The sequence below is a fragment of the Mirounga angustirostris genome, unplaced genomic scaffold (genome assembly GCF_029215605.1).
Source record: "Mirounga angustirostris isolate CCGP_5_RB_7025 unplaced genomic scaffold, mMirAng1.0.hap1 SCAF_4, whole genome shotgun sequence".
Taxonomy (NCBI): domain Eukaryota; kingdom Metazoa; phylum Chordata; class Mammalia; order Carnivora; family Phocidae; genus Mirounga; species Mirounga angustirostris.
In genome coordinates, this window is record NW_026991712.1 from 23,695 (window position 1) to 36,559 (window position 12,865).

A 12,865-nucleotide genomic window follows, 5' to 3' on the forward strand; every position below is an offset into this window, starting at 1 on the left:
CACCCAGAAGGAAACCCCGCCATTTGGAACCCCGGAAAGCATTCATAGCAGGAGAAATCTGCATGCCCATCCAAGCAAAACTGCACTTTTAGGGGCCCCCTGGAGGCCAACCCTGAGCCTAACACTCCTCCTGACCCACGCCCTCAACTCAGAGCCCCGGGAAGCTCGCACAGCATGGGCAGATCTGGGCCAAAATGACCGGAGGCCCTAACCCTGACCCTAATTTGAGTTCTCAGGGGTCTGTGCGCAGAAGTCTGGCTCCAAAGCCACTGAGATGGGGACCCCTGAGCAAGACCAGAAGACTCAGCCTGTCACCCAGAAGGAAAACACACCTTTGGGAACTCCGGAACGCATTCAGAGCACAAGGATCCTGCATGCCCAGCCCAGCGAACCCCCAGTATCATCGGCCCCTTGCCCGAAATCCATGAGCTTGACGCTCATCCTGATGAACGCCCTTAAGTCAAACCACCCGTATCTCACCACAGCGCTGGCACTTGGGGCCTGCCATGCCCCCAGGCCCTAACCGTCATCCTGTGGAGGCTGCTGAGGGGTCTGTCCCCAGAGGCCTGCCTCCAATCCCCAGTATTTAGGACACCTGACCAGTACCAGAGGACTCAGACTGCCCCTGAAACGGAAAACGCGCCATGTGGAACTCTGGAAAGGCTTCATAGCAGGAGTACACTGCATGCACATTAAAGCATACATGCACTTTCACTGGCCCCCTGGCCGCAAACGATGAGCTTCACACTCACCCTGACCCATGCCCTCAACTCAGACCCCCAGGAAGCTAGCCATAGCGCCCGTAGATTCAACCTGCCAAGGCCCTAGGCCCTAACTGCAACCTAGCTTTGAGTCTCAGGAGTCAATCCTCAGAGGCCTGTTTCCAAAGCCCCAGGAATTGAGACCACCTGAGAAGTACCAGAAGACTCAGCCTGACACCCAGAAGGAAACCTTGCCATTTGGACACCAGAAAGCATTCAGGGCAAGAGAAACTTGCATGCCCACCCCATCAATCTCCCACATTCAGCGGTCGGGCCTAAAATCCTCAGCCTGGCACTCACCCTGACCCACGCCCACAACACAGCCCCCCGGGAAGCTCGCCACAGTCCTGGTAGATCGGGCCTACCATGCACTTAAGCCCTAACCTTAACCCTATTTTGGCTTCTGAAGGGCCTGTCCCCAGAGATCTTCCTCTAAACTCCAAGGACTGGTGACAACTGAGCAATACCGGAGGACTCAGACTGCCACACAGAAGGAAACCTCACCATTGGGAACTCCGTATGCCCATCCTAGCGAACCCCCGCTTTCAGCGGCACTCTGGCCAAAATCCCTAGCATGACATTCATCCTGATCGACGCCCTCAACTCAGTCCCCTGGAAAGCCTGCCACGGTGCTTGCAGATCGGACCTGTTATGCCCCTAGTCCCGAACCCTAACCCTGGCTTGGGTTCTGATGGCTTTGTCCCCAGAGTCCTGGATACAAAGCCCCAGGCACTGGGGACACCTGAGGAATAGGAGAGGACTCAGGCCGCCACCCAGAAGGATCCCATGCCATGTGGAACTACGGAAAGGTCTATGACCTGGAGACATCTGCATGCCTATCCCAGCGAGCCCCCACATTCAGCTGTACCTCAACAAAAATACTTGACAGGTTCAATATGCATTTGTGATAAAAACTCTAAACCATCTGGGTACAGAGGGAACACCTCAAGACAACAAAGTCCATATATGAAAAGTTCACAATTGACATCATACTCAAGGCTGAAAAGCTGAAAACATTTCCACTAAGATCAAAAACAAGGCAAAGATGCCCACTCTCATCACTTTCATTCAACACAGTATTGAAAGCCCTAGCCAAAGCAATTAGACAAAAAGAAAGAAAGAAAAAGAAAAGATGAAATCCAAATAGGAAAACTGTCAGTATTTGCAAATGACATAATACTATATATAGAAGTCCCTAAAGATTCCACCAAAAAACTGTTAGAATAAACAAATTCAGTAAAGCTGCAGAATACAAAGTCAATATACAGAGACCTGTGGCATTTCTTTTTTTTCAAGATTTTATTTATTTATTTGACACAGAGAGAGAGACAGCACAAGCAGGGTACGTGGGAGAGGGAGAGGGAGAAGCACTCTCCCCACTGAGCAGGGAGCCCAGTGTGGGTCTCGATCCCAGGACCCCGGGATCATGACCTGAGCCAAAGGCAGACGCTTAACTGACTGAGCCACCCAGGCGCCCCAACTTGTTGCATTTCTGTGTACCGATGACAAACCTTCACAAACAGAAAATAAGAAGGCGATGCCATTTACAATTGCATCAAGAAAAAAAAAATCTAGGATTAAAAGTAACCAAGAATGAGAAAGAGCTGGTACACTGAACACATGGTGGAAAAGGAAGGAAAAACACGGGTGTGTTGACGGGGAATGGATGAGTCAAACAAACGGAGGACGACACAAATAAATGGAAGCATACGCCATGCTCGTTAACCGAAGAGTAATCATGTTAGCATGTCCATCGCAACCAAAGCGATCTACAGATGTGATGAAATCCCTATCTGAATTCCAGTGGCATTATTCAAAGAAATAGAACACAGTCCTAAAATTCGTATGGAATCACAAAAGACACCAAATACCCAGAGCAATCGGGAGAAAGAAGAAGAGAGCAGGAGTCACCACACTCCCTCATTTCAAGCAAGATGACAAAGCTGTAGTCATCGAAACTGTATGGTACTGGCCTAGAAACAAAGCTCAGTGGAACAGAAGAGAAAGCTCAGAAAATGATAATCATAGCACTTTTGGCAAAGTTTATTCATAGAGTCGGTACATTAAAGGTATATTTAAACTTAGTTCTGATACAATTATTATTAACTCTGAATGGGAATTAATATTTATGTCCTCTTTCAACAGCTGATGCCAATAAATGCATTTCTTTAAACTTGGTTTATATAAATATATATTATTAAATAAGGATGATTTAGAATCCATGTTTTTAAGAAATATTAAAATCGCTTTAATAAACCTATCATGGAAAAGGAAACAGAGATATCAATCAACACAACTGATTGCATCACAAAAGACGACCACAGTCCCTTATCTGATGGAAGAATATAACATTTATTGAGTAGTTCTACCCAAATGTTAAACCTATTGAAAGCTATAGATCCAGCAACTCATTGACAAAAACACACATGTCAGAGAAATGTCCTAACAAATAGTATGAACATGTAATCAATAAAGTCCACACTGCATATATTCCAACAAGAAAAATACTTTCCCAAAAAATAAACTGTAAAACAAAAAAATAAAGGAGGACGAGAAGGAGGAAAAGGGGAAGAGGAGGGGGAAGGAGGAAGGGGAAGAGAAGAGGAGGAGGAGGAGGAGAAGAACAAAAAGAAACCTGAGAAACTAACCCACACATATATGGTCTTAACTTACGACACAAGAGCGGAAAATATACAATGGAGAAAGGACTGTCTCTTCAGTGAACGGTACTGGAAAACTGGACACTAAAGGCAGAAGAATGGAACTAGATCACTTTCTTACAGCACACATAAAAATTTTAAATGGATGAATGACTTGAATATAAAACCTGAACCCATAAACCTCCGAGAAGAAAACACAGGTAGTAAGTGTCTCCACATTGGTTTTGGCAAAGAGTCTTTTAGATCGCACACCAAAAGCAAAGGCAACAAATGCAAAAATAAACAAGTGGAACGACATCAAACAAAAATTTCTATGTGGCAAAAGAAACCATCAAAACTTAAAAGGCGACCTACCCAATGAGAAAAAACAATCTGCACATCATATGTGGGAGAAGAAACTAATATCCAAAATACACAAAACACTCCTACAAATCAAAAGACACAAACAAAAAAGACCTGTACAAAGAATGGGGAGAATATGTGAATACATACTTTCCAAAGATGGCACCCGCATGGCCAACAGACACAGAAAAAGTTGTTCAACATCACTAATCGTCGTCAAGAAAACCTATGTCAAAACCGCAATCAGCTATCATCTCACAACTGTAGGGACGGCAATCATCCCAGAGACAGACACCAGGTGTGGTCAAGGGTGTGTAGACAAGGGGACCCTGTGCACTGTTGGTGGGAATGTAAACTGGTGCAGCCACTGTGACAAACAGTATGGAGTTTCCTGAAAAAATAAATACAACTATCACATGACCCAGGAATGGCTCTACTGAGTGGATTTCTTTGGAGAACACAAAAACACTACCTCGAAAAGACAGATGCATGTTCACTGCAGCATTATTCACAGTAACCAGACATCGAAACAGAGACCTTGGGAGCATTATGCTAAGTAACTCAGACACAGAAAGACAAATACCAGGTGCTGTCATGGACATTCCACACGGAAACAAAAATACTGAACGCATAGATACTGAGAACAGATGGGTGGTTGCCAGGTTCGGGGATGGGGGGGCACGTGGGAAGGTGGTCAAAGGCACATGTTTGAGTGATAAAATGCGTAAGTCATGGAACGTTTTCTGCCGCATGGAGACTAAAGCTAACCCTGCAGGATGGGGTACAGGTCCCCCCGCTATTTGAAAGTACAGTGTTCCTAGGAAACCTTTCACAGCAGAAATGGTGTAAACCAAAGGAGGAATTATCATTCATTTATACAGAAAAAATAGTGAGCGTGCTCACACTCCAAAAATGACTTCTCTTTGGCTTTTCCTAGGCCTCAGGGCACAACTTCCTAAGGGATGCCCAAAATAAATGGAGATGAAACACAGCAGATGCTCACAGACACGATTCAAAGTGCTGAGGGCTGGACGCAGAGAGCAGTTCCCAGGAAGGAGCTGGTTGGGGTGCAGGCTGCCTCTGCAGTGGCTCCCCGCAAAACAGATGCTGAACGCGAGGCTCACTTTTCGACTTCTTTCATAAGAGGGAAATCCTCTTCGGGTTTCTTCCTGTTACTGAAGCCGAGTAATGACGTAGATCTTTCAAAAAACCCAAATGTCTTACCATGAACTTTTAAAAAGTGGGGGATACTTGTACTTGAAAGTTGCTGAGGGAGGAGATGTTAAATGTTCTCCCGGACACACGCATCAGCAGATCCACCGTGAGAGGCACCTTCCTCAGCATGGGGAACACGGACTACCTCCTACCCCCAGAAACCTCCTCCTTCCCCTTCCTCAGGACAACAAACCACAGCTGGGAGTTACCCCAATTCCTCCTTTCTGCCACTCCCAATATCTAATCCATTGGCAAATCCTGTGAGCTCCATCTTCAAAATGTACTCAGAATAGGACTAACCACTTCTTCCGAGACCACCTGTCTGGCCCACACTGGAGCCCATCTCTTGCCTGAATTCCTGGAAAAGCTTCATCATGGACCTCCCTTGCCCATCCTCAACCCTCTGTCACCTGTTCTCAGCACTGTAGCCAGGAAGGCCCAGTGAAACAGGGTCCCATGGGGTCACAGCCCTGCAGTGACTTTCTGTCTCCCTCTGTCCCCTCCCTGAGGCCATGTCCTAAGCTGTCTCCTGTGGCCACAGGGCCTTCTTGATGCTCCTGGACATACCTGGTATGCTCCTGCCCTGGGGCCTTTGCACATGCTTTCCCTTCCGTTTAGAATGCGCTTGATGTGATTTCACTCACCTTCTTTAGATCTTGACTCAAGGATCACCTTCCTAGTGAAGTCCCACCTGGCCCCTACGTGAATGGCAAGCACCACCCCCACCTCCCCTTCAGCATGCCAGCCCTGTCTCCTGCTCTATATTTCCACATATAGAACTTATCACAGTCACCAGTCCATCTCGGCAGGGCAGAAACGGAGGCCTACACGGATGGTTTCACCACGGACTACCTCCGATTTCCTGGTCCAAAGCCCCGGGGAAAAGGTGCCCCAGAGCTCTTGCACAGCCAGGATGCCCGGGACAAGGGGGTCCACCTACTGCACCCTGAACACCATCAGGAAAATGAGCCATACGAGGACTCCACCTGCCCATGAGACCTGAAACCAGACACTTTCCTCGATTACAGGTGAGCACACACACGTCCTCTCCTTGCCTGAGGTGCTCATCTGAGAAAGCTGAGCAGAGACCCATCCCAGGACCCAAATCTCCCTTTGCCCAAGGTCCTGGGAAACAAACATCTCTCCTCCCTGCACCAACCACCTGTGATTGAAGTCCGGAATCCTCCTGTGGTCAAGCAGAGTGGTGCACCTGTCCCTCTTTCCTGTGATGTCATCACAAACCAAGCTTTGCTGCACAGGACATCTGCTGTGCCTCCTCTGAGGAAGCAGGGGGCACACTGCACAAGAATCGATAATGCTGCGAGTGAGCTGCTTCCCACCAACCACCCTGCTGAGCCGAGGGCTCGAGAACCAAACAGGAAGCAACTCTCTTATCACATCTGCAGCAGGAGGGCTGGCCAGGGAGGAGAGCCCAGTCCCTATCCCTGGAGCAAGCTGGCCTGCCCATCGTGAGCGATGGTCCACCACCACGGCGTCACAACCTCCCACCTATCTGATCCGACTACCCTGCCAGGCTCAGACCTGCTCACACAGAGAGTCATAAGACCCAGCGACTTCTTTCCACTCCAGCTCAATGCTTCTCACGGAGAAGCAAACTCCAGCCTCACATATGTGCTCATCGTTACCTCTGGAATTCCCTGGGTGGTGTCTACACTGGCCCACACAGCTGTCCCATCCAGGCCACTCCACAAATGCCCTAGGGTTTCAAGCCACTTCCAAGCTGCCCTTAGAAAGGCAGGAACTGGCCCGATGAGGCACACCAGCCAAGTGACTCCATGTGCTAGAAACTCGGACAACATCCTCGCTGAACACCAATGCTTCCGAGTCCGAGCTTCAAACATTCGCTCATTGGGCACTGAGCACCATGTCAACATCAACACTGCTCTTTCAATTCACTTGTCTCCCATTCCTTAAAGTCGGAAACCAAGCTCCAGTCACTGCTCTAGTTTCCCTTCAAAGAAATAAGGCAAATGAGAGAATAAAACACTATGTGTGCACAGCACACTTCTATCAAAATATAACTCCTTCGTCTTTCTCATACGGGCAGCCCTACATGACCCATACGAATGAGACATGCCATGAGTTGAGTCATTATATGTATATTTGACCTTGTGTTTTTCCTTTTGATATTTGTATCTCAAAGTCAATGTCTATATTGCTCTCTTAAAATAATAATAATAATAATGACATGGTCACATAAGGGTCTGGATCTCCATAGCCACACACCCTGGCTCTGGTCCAGATAAGGAGGAAGACACAACCTCAGCCCAGGAAGCGAGGCCCACACCCTCAGGGATCCCGACACGCCTCACGGGTGATGGGTTCCTTTGCGACATGCAGTTGTCCGAGCACAAAGGATGCAGGCACCCTCCAGGATTCCTTGTTTTCTTCATAAATTCCCCAGCTCAAGTCGCAAGCGACTCACGGAGTCAAGCTTCCAGAGCCCAAGATGGGCCACCAGGTAAGCAGCCCCATTGGGAAGGCTAACAGGGGGCTCGATTTCCTTTGGGAGCACGACGAGACACTCCCCAAGCTCCTAAAGAACCTACACTCCTTCTCCATGTGTCCCTCTCACAAAGGGCACCGTACCCTGTTACAGATCTGCGGCTGTGTTTTACTTTAAAACATAATTTCTAATATCGGAATGTGATACATGGAACAGGAAAACATGAACACTCACAAAGGATTCTTTTAATATCTTTGAAGATTGTTTTCCCGGGCGCCTGGGTGGCTCAGTTGGTTAGGCGACTGCCTTCGGCTCAGGTCATGATCCTGGAGTGTCTGGATCGAGTCCCGCATCGGGCTCCCTGCTCGGCAGGGAGTCTGCTTCTCCCTCTGACCCTCCTCCCTCTCATGCTCTCTGTCTCTCATTCTCTCTCTCTCAAATAAATAAATAAAATCTTTAAAAAAAAAAAAAAAAAAAAGATTGTTTTCCCATTGTTTAATTAAAATGGGAAATAAAAACACACAGATAGCCCCTTCCACTAGCAGGAATGATTCTCTTCGGTGATTGAAAAAAAAGCAGGATAAAAAAAAAAAAGTTGCTAAATAAAAAATTTTTTAAAAATTTTAAAAAAAGAAAAAAGAGCAGGAAATGAAAGAGTAACAGATGTTCTGACGACCCGTCATTTCCATAATCAAAGTTTTGAAACTTCACACACAAAGAAAGAAGCTCAAACAAACATCTCGGCCTGGCAACTCTGAGACGTCTGAAGTGGACTAACAGGGACAGATGATGAGGTTGTGTGTGTTGGGTGAGCCTAGTGGCAAAGAAGAAGGTGCTCGGCCAGCTCTCCACTTGGGCCTCACCTGTCCTCAGCCAGGAACCTGCTCACGGCCCTCACCTGTCACAACTCTCACACGGGAGACCCACAGCCAGCCCTGGAGCCCGCCCTGCCCACACCCTCCTGCATAATGCACTCAGCTCTCCTCTGAGGCCCCTGTCAGCTTTACCCAGACCTGGAACTCCCCCATCTGCTGCAGAGCTCCAGGATTCCCCCTCTTCTTCCAAAATGACACTGGCCCAAAGGTAGAAGGCTACTTAATGAATGGTTCACACCTACTTTCCCCTTCTGTCGTATTTCTCTCCATTTACCTTCCTACCTGTGCAAACTGTAAGTAACATATCAATGGAATATGAACATGCTCTGAGATCGGATTCTTTCACTGCAACCTTCTGAGGACTCCTTGTATAATAAAATACCATATCCTATGACGGGGGGATTAAAACTATTATTTACAGAATAATTCAGCCCATTCACCTCAATTTTAATGGCTCTTCATTAGGCAGAACAGTTTCTGTGGAAAAAGACTTTCCATAGAGGGGCGCCTGGGTGGCTCAGTCGTTAGGCGTCTGCCTTCGGCTCAGGTGGTGATCTTGGGGTCCTGGGATCGAGCCCCGCATCAGGCTCCCTGTTCAGCGGGGAGCCTGCTTCTCCCTCTCCCACCCCCCACCCCCGCTTGTGTTCCCACTCGCTATCTCTCTCTCTGTCAAATAAATAAATAAAATGTTTTTAAAAAAAGACGTTCCATAGATATTACCTTCCACAAATTTCATAAGGAGTCAACGGAAGCTCTGTGGGATAACCTGACACACCTAGGCTCAGGCAAGCAGTTCCAGAACTCAACCCAGTGCTCCTGACACCAGCATGCCTCCATCCAGAATTCCCAAACACTCTCCTTCTGACTCCACCACCAAAGAAACTACAGAGAAAATACAGCATGTCAAAATATCTAGATGATACATTTAGAAAAACTAGAAACTCAGGCTCAACTTTTAAACAGTAAAAGCCTGCTTTGAATAATTTTGATTTTTCCCTTGACCCTAACTGTAACTCTTCTGATGAAAACACTAATCAATTATGAGACATCACCTTTGACAAATGACAAGACATCATCCGAATCTGTATCTGACGACAAAAAGCCACCTAACTCTAGATGCTGGCCGCTCAACCATATCCTAGGCCCAACTGAATAAACGCTATTAGATTGAGGAACAAAAGATATCTTAAAAACACACAAAGAGTAAATTTCACCTTCTCTTTCTAATAAAAGTTACTTCTAGGAAACAGATGATCAGAATATATTTTGTAAGCAATAAATGAACAGAGAAAATCGGATCCCCTGCAATGTTCTACCCGCAGGGAAAGTAACTCTTGAACCAAATGGAGAATGCTGAGAGCTACTTAAGTTTTACTTCGTAGCTCAACTAGAAAAAAGAGGAAAGCCCAGGAGGTTTGGGGTTAATCAGAAGTTTTACCTCCAGTCCTGACTTGAAGATGACATTGTGCCAAATGGACCTGCTGCTCTCTCTGAATGCTGACGTCCTGTGACGAGCAGCATCACTGACTCACATGCTGATGTTCAAAACTTCGGGTCTCATGGAGTCAGAGGGGAGAAGTGCTGTCAGGTGGGGATAAGTAGGACCTCCGACCTATGGCAAGCACACCTGCTTCGGTTTCTGGGAGAAGGGGAAACACATACTTGTTTTTTAAGTACTAATTATCTTCATTCTAAAGTAGACCAATGACTTTGACATTTTTGGAAACGCGAAATGACTCTTCCAAATCAACACCTCAACTCATCTGTTCCTCATGCAACTTGAGTAGGGTCTAGTTTACTCCAGCCTCCAGGCCCCCCCCCACCTGGAGGACCCTCCCGCACAATCCTGACAGCCCATTACCACCATACCCAGGGAACATGGGGCACAATGCTAAGTTGGAGGACGGCTCTGGGGCTTGTTACGGCCACACCTGTGCCTGGGGGAAGAGGGGACACCCTGCTGAACTCGGGGTGCTACTCAAGGTCCATTACCTGCACTCTGCCAGGGGACAGGGGGCACCCCACTGAACTTGGGGACTGTGTGCGGTCCTTACGTGCACTCTTCCAGGGGAACACGGGAAACCCTGAAATGTCCGCAACCCATCCCAAAAAAGCTCGGGTGAGCGGAGCCCTGGAGTTCACGGGGCTGGGGGATACGGCCCGTTGAAGGACTTTCAACGATTAGGAAACTCATCTGAGTTCGCGGGATTAGCTCGCTTCCCGCCTCCTTCGAGGACCCAACTCCCACCCGAGGTGCACCCTACCCCCGGGACCCCACCCCGGCCCACAGCGTGGTCTCACCCAGCCGGGAACTCTACAGGTGAACTCTCCGGGAGCTGGCCTTCTGCCCCACCTCTGCATCCGGGGCCGCTCCGGGTCCTCCCTCAGAGAGGTAACTCCACCCCCACGCGGTGATTGGTCGGGGAGGGTGGTGCCCCGAGCCCATTGGATGCCGCGCCTGCCTCTACCGGCCAACCCGCCCTCAGGCCCGCGGCTCCCTACGACGGCAGGTGGTCCAGGAGGCCCGTCCTCACGCCAACACCTGGCTTGGCGGCGCAGGCGTGGGCGGGGGCTATGGGCGGGGTCCGCCCCCCCACACACACCCGGCCCATTCCGCGGCCGCCTCTGGCTGCAGACCACCCCCAGAGCCCTGCCCCTTCCCTTCCTGCACCAACCCCTGCCTGCACCAACCCCTGCCTGTTCCCGGCTCCCGGCAAGATCAGCTGCGCTCGGACCTTCTGAGGCTTTGGGCTTTAGGAAATGCAATGTTTCACGCATTTCCAAGGCAGTTTTAAACCCAAAAACTAATGCTCTAAACGTGAAGAGCTTCGCCTTCTGGTCTCACCCATGGACTGGATAGTGCTTCTTGGACCTTCAAAGCATCCTTGTAGGATGAGCCCGTTTATGCTGGAATATATATACATATGCTTGGTTCTGCAGGGAAGCTCCAGGATGAAGAACAGCCGCCCTTCTCTGCTGTTGGAGTTGTGAACGAGGAACATTTATTTTTCACTTAAAAAGAAAACATATTGTTATTCTCGACACTGAATGAACAAACCCTTTTAAACACTTTAGAGAAAAAGGAAGAGAGTTTTATTCAAACCCAAGTCAGGACAGCTGCCTGGGAGACACAATCTTCACAAAAAAGGGAGTGCTCCGGGGAAGGAACATTTGAGGCAGGTTTATATATTTGTTCTGTGTTGATTTACATACAGAGTTACATATCATCATGAGGAAGAACATTCAAGAAAGTGACAGACTTTCTCTTATGTTTTCAGTTTGTACAAGTTGGTATGACTCTAATCTTATGGAAGCCAGAGAGGTTCTTTTGTTTTTCTTATCTTTATGTTTGCAATGGCATTTTGGGGTTATCTTTTTCTTCTCAAACCAGATGTACAATATGTGCTTGGGACAGAAATAGGACCCATACTCTGAGGCTTGGCCCAGTCATTTTGACCTTGGTAAAATGTTAAAGGATAGCTTCTCTGGGAGCCCAGGATCCAGGCCCACGGATGGTAAAAGATAAAAATTTCCATTATCACTAGAATTGCTACTAAAGGGAGGAACTTGAGACAAAAGTACCTTTAACAATAGTGCCAAAAAATCAAAATGATGCCTAGAGAAGTTCACCTGTCCCACGGTCAACACAGGTAACAGAGGTGTTCACAGATGCTGGGCTCCTCCCCTTCTCCTGCCCAAATCTCTGAAGCACACAGATAATTTAAAGTCAGAATTTTAGAACTCCTAGACATCTCAGAGATGTCTGGCACCATTCCCTTGGACTATAGAATAAAAAAGAGTAGCTCATTTTCACAACACTAATGGAAACATGAAGTGCCCCTAAAGCTTGCATACACTGTCTCAGTTCTTTCCTTGCAGATTTTGACTAATGTTAAGTCATAGTCATACCATATAAACACTACAATGGTTGGGAAGTAAGTAATCATAGCTAAGGGACTATTTTAGCAATGTTTATAAGCACTGTCTCACTTTGTAGAAGAGGCTGAGCTGAGTGTTTTTAAATACTATTTCAGACCTGTCTTACAGCACACTCTGAACATACTAGAGCCTGAATCAATTAAAAAAAAAGATAGTTCTTTCAGTAACTTGAAGATCTCAAGCGGATTATAATGTCTCTATTCCTAGAGATCTTGGAGTATCTTACTCAAAGGTCCTCCAATGTGCTCGCTTCGGCAGCACATATACTCAAAGGTCCTCCACTGATCATGATGGGCATAGTTTAAAAGGCCGGCTGAATTCATTCCAGTTGGCCACACAACAAGAAAATCCTGGTACTTGATATGTTTCCAGATGGAGAAGACCAGAGATAACAGGGAAAGAGTTCCGTGTATGGAATAACAAGGGATTTGGAGTCAGTTTGGAGATCCCACTTAGGTCTCTGACACTAAAATCCTCCGTGACTCGTATCGTCTCTGAGCCCCCGTCTAACCATCTAGAAAATGTGACTAAAAATACCTACATCATAGTTTAGAAGTTTAAGAGGGAGAATTCCACAAAGAGCAGTGTGATGGAGCTCAAGGGCAG

General features: G+C 47.5%; 1 long non-coding RNA gene across 2 annotated transcripts in view; it reads right to left on the reverse strand.

Moving 5' to 3' along the window:
- LOC135364047 (uncharacterized) overlaps positions 1 to 11,157 on the reverse strand; it is a 31,964-nt gene extending 20,807 nt beyond the window's left edge. Inside the window, exons 1-2 of one of the 2 annotated variants that reach the window (XR_010410461.1) lie at positions 10,622 to 11,157; positions 9,041 to 9,959 (exon numbers count right to left, since the gene is read on the reverse strand). This is a non-coding gene — a long non-coding RNA (uncharacterized LOC135364047). Of the gene's footprint in view, positions 1 to 9,040; positions 10,581 to 10,621 lie in introns of those variants that run through there. The other variant, XR_010410460.1, reaches the window with a different exon arrangement.
- Between the last annotated feature and the right edge of the window lie 1,708 nt (positions 11,158 to 12,865).